This window comes from Panulirus ornatus, chromosome 68 (genome assembly GCF_036320965.1).
Source record: "Panulirus ornatus isolate Po-2019 chromosome 68, ASM3632096v1, whole genome shotgun sequence".
Taxonomy (NCBI): Eukaryota; Metazoa; Arthropoda; class Malacostraca; order Decapoda; family Palinuridae; genus Panulirus; species Panulirus ornatus.
This window is the reverse complement of record NC_092291.1, coordinates 334256-338440: the sequence shown is the minus strand read 5'-3', so window position 1 is coordinate 338440 and position 4185 is coordinate 334256. Positions and strand designations below refer to the sequence as shown.

Here is a 4185-nt window from a genome sequence, read left to right as displayed (position 1 = left end):
TTTACTGAATAAAATTTATCCTGGATAGCAAATTAATATTACGTGACATTAAAGCGAAATTTTGAAGGAATATAATCCTGATAAGAGATCATGTAGATACGTGTCAGTCTGCTGTGTATCATTAACTTTTTACCAATTTCTCTTATAACAAATGTTTCGTTTAATGAAAGTTGTTTGAAACTTCTAGTTTAGATTAGCCAGTAAGCACACACACACACACACACATACACACACACACACATATATATATATATATATATTTTGTCGCTGTCTCCCGCGTTTGCGAGGTAGCGCAAGGAAACAGACGAAAGAAATGGCCCAACCCACCCCCATACACATGTATATACATACGTCCACACACGCAAATATACATACCTACACAGCTTTCCATGGTTTACCTCAGACGCTTCACATGCCTTGATTCAATCCACTGACAGCACGTCAACCCCGGTATACCACATCGATCCAATTCACTCTATTCCTTGCCCTCCTTTCACCCTCCTGCATGTTCAGGCCCCGATCACACAAAATCTTTTTCACTCCATCTTTCCACCTCCAATTTGGTCTCCCTCTTCTCCTCGTTCCCTCCACCTCCGACACATATATCCTCTTGATCAATCTTTCCTCACTCATTCTCTCCATGTGCCCAAACCATTTCAAAACACCCTCTTCTGCTCTCTCAACCACGCTCTTTTGATTTACACACATCTCTCTTACCCTTACGTTACTTACTCGATCAAACCACCTCACACCACACATTGTCCTCAAACATCTCATTTCCAGCACATCCATCCTCCTGCGCACAACTCTATCCATAGTCCACGCCTCGCAACCATACAACATTGTTGGAACCACTATTCCTTCAAACATACCCATTTTTGCTTTCCGAGATAATGTTCTCGACTTCCATATATATATATATATATATATATATATATATATATATATATATATATATATATATATATATATATATATATATATATATATATATATATATATATATATATATATATATATATCTTTCTTTTTTCTTTCAAACTATTCGCCATTTCCCGCGTTAGCGAGGTAGCGTTAAGAACAGAGAACTGGGCCTTGGAGGGAATATCCTCACCTGGCCCCCTTCTCTGTTCCTTGTTTTGGAAAATTAAAAAAAAAACGAGAGGGGAAGATTTCCAGCCCCCCGCTCCCTCCCCTTTTAGTCGCCTTCTACGACACGCAGGGAATACGTGGGAAGTATTCTTTCTCCCCTATCCCCAGGGATACTTTAATACAGGTTACATTAATAAACTTTACTGCATAATCATATGTAATAGCAATAAAAAATCTGTGCTTGTTTTGTGGCTCTCGAACTTCTAAAGACTATCACAAGTGGTTCAGAGGTTTAGTAAGACTGGCCACCCATGTCATACAATATTCAGTCGTTATGTATTGTCTTAGAAACTTATTCTAAAATTCTTATTGACCCCAAGTAGATTTTTCATAACATAAAATATTCTGCCACTCCCAATTCTTACTTCAAACCTTTGAAACAATAAAATACATTCAACTTTAATACAGGTTAAAGACTAGAACAATTACAAACATAAGGTTAAAAACTATTCATTCATATTTATCAAACTTGATTGCCGTTTCCTGCATCAGCAAGGTAGCATCAGGAAACAGACGAAGAAGATCCATCCACTCATACACACACACATACATATATATAATTCATTTTTAATTCATCATACTTGATCGCCATTTCCTGTGTCAGCGAGGTAGCGCCAGGAAACAGATGAAGAATGGTCCATCCACTCAAATACACATATATATACATAAATGTCCATACATGAGCATATTCATACAAAAACATATCAACATATATACAAATGTACATATTCATATTTGCTCGCCTTCATCCATTCCTGTCACCACCCCGCCCAACAGAAAACAGCAATGTCACATCCTATGTAAGAGGGGTAGCACCCAGAAGCGGATAAAAAAGGCTACATCCGTTCACACTCAGTCTCTAGCTGTCATGTGTAATGCACCGAAACCACAGCTCCCTATCCACATCCAGGCCCCACAGGACTTTCCATGGTTTACCCCAGATGTTTCACATGCCCTAGTTCAGTCCACTGACAGAATATCAACCCCAAATATACCATATTGTTCCAAATAATTCTATTCTGTGCATGCCTTTCACCCTCCTGCATGTTCAGGCTCTGATCACTCAAACAAACTACATAATGTAAAATGTTGACAGGGACCCTAAATGAAATGAGAATCTCCATACTTTCCAAATGGACACAACCTTCTTACATTATATCTAAGTTGTACATAACACTTATGTGAGTGTGTGCATTTGAAAATTTATAAAGCAGATGAAGGCCAGGTTGCAACAAATGTAACTGGGGCACTAGTAGTTGTGCTGGTTTGCAGAGGTGGCAACTGAAGCAACTGTGTTGTCAAGGGTGTACATGTGACTGGAGTTTCTGTGGGAAAGGGTGCCAAAGGATCATGTTCTTTTGACTGACCAGCAGGTGCTGGTGCCTGCTGGAAGGGAAGTGTGGTTGTCTGAAGCCCACTCTCAATGGGTGTCACTTCTGTTGCAAAACTGGCATGTGATATTCCATCTGCTACTGTATCCTGCCCTTGCTGAACAGTTATAGAACTGGTATTCAAAGTTGTGAAGAGCACAGGTGTTGAAAGCCCAAGCCTTCCAGCCCCTATTGTTCCAAGCTGCGGATGCAACATTGGCAGTCCTGCATCCTGCGCAGGTGGCAAATTTTCACCCATAAGGCCATCATTCTGAATGTGTGTTGTTTCACTGGAAACCATGATCTCCTGAAAGTGTGGGGGTGCGTTTTCTACTGTGTATACCGCTGGGGGGTTGCACTCTTTTAATGTAATGACAACCATGTGCTCCTCTCCTTTTGTTTCTTCTTCACCAACCTGAACAGTATTTCTTCCATCCTGGTCAGTAACTGTGACCTGCTGGATCTCATCACCTACATGTGCATATCTCTGATGGCGTCGCAAGACAGTGCTCTTATGGAAAGCTTTACCACATGCACACTTGTATGGTTTTTCACCAGTATGTGTCCTGAGATGACTTTTTAAGCTTTCTTTAGCTGTATAGGACCTTGGACAATGATGTCATATGAATGGCCTTTCTTTTGAATGATGTGCTAGTTGATGCCGTCGCAAATCTTTTTGAGTGGCCATCGACTTACCACAGATTTCACAAACTAATCTGACATCATCGGAGCTATGAAAACGTTTCTTGTGTGCACTTAAATTACAAAGTCATAAATATATATATATATATATATATATATATATATATATATATATATATATATATATATATATATATATATATATATGATATGTTGCTTATAGCATAAGATCAGGACTATTATTATTCTTATTGGCAAACAATTCAGCGCAAAATACAGATGTATGGTTCGGCAAGCGGTATCTGAGTGCACAATCCATCGACCACACACTTGCACCCACACATTCATCCGTCTTGGAGCCATCAGTGTAGAAGTGAACATAAGATAAGTGATCAATGATGACCTCACGAAAACGCTGGTGTACCTCGCCCTCCGATGTGTGTGCATTTTTGGCTGGTAGCCAGCTCGTCTTGATGTTAATTTTGGAACCCACCCAAGGGTGTAGGTAATTCTTAACCAGCGAGTCCACTTCATTCACTTTCATACCGGAGTTCTCACTGAGGAAGTGTATTCTGACGGCCAGGGGCCTGACGCCTCTGTTGACGAGCTGTGAACATTCCAGAATGAGGCGACAGGCAGTTGTATTGTTCCTCCGGGTCATCAGAATACCGCTTTGCCACGACAGGATCTCACGTCTTAGTGGGAGAGGAGGTACATGGGACTCAACTTCCAATCGTGGAACTCTGGTACAGGTTAGGGCTCCAAGGCACATTTGCAAACATTCATTCTGTATCACATCCAACCTCCTCAGGGTATACTCGCTCGCCGAAGCATACACCTGAGAGCCATAGTCTAATTTAAATCTAATTAGGGACTTAGAGATCATTAATAAAGATTTTCTGTCTTCACCCCAGAAGGAACCCGAAAGGCATTTAAGAATATTTAGTCTTTTACTGCAATTTGTTACTAGATAGTCGACATGACTTTTCCAATTTAGTCTTTTATCAAAATTGAAGCCTAG

General features: G+C 40.2%; 1 pseudogene; it reads right to left on the bottom strand.

The window, feature by feature from the left end:
- Positions 1 to 1578: 1578 nt before the first annotated feature.
- Positions 1579 to 3279, bottom strand: LOC139747450 (uncharacterized; annotated as a pseudogene).
- Between the last annotated feature and the right edge of the window lie 906 nt (positions 3280 to 4185).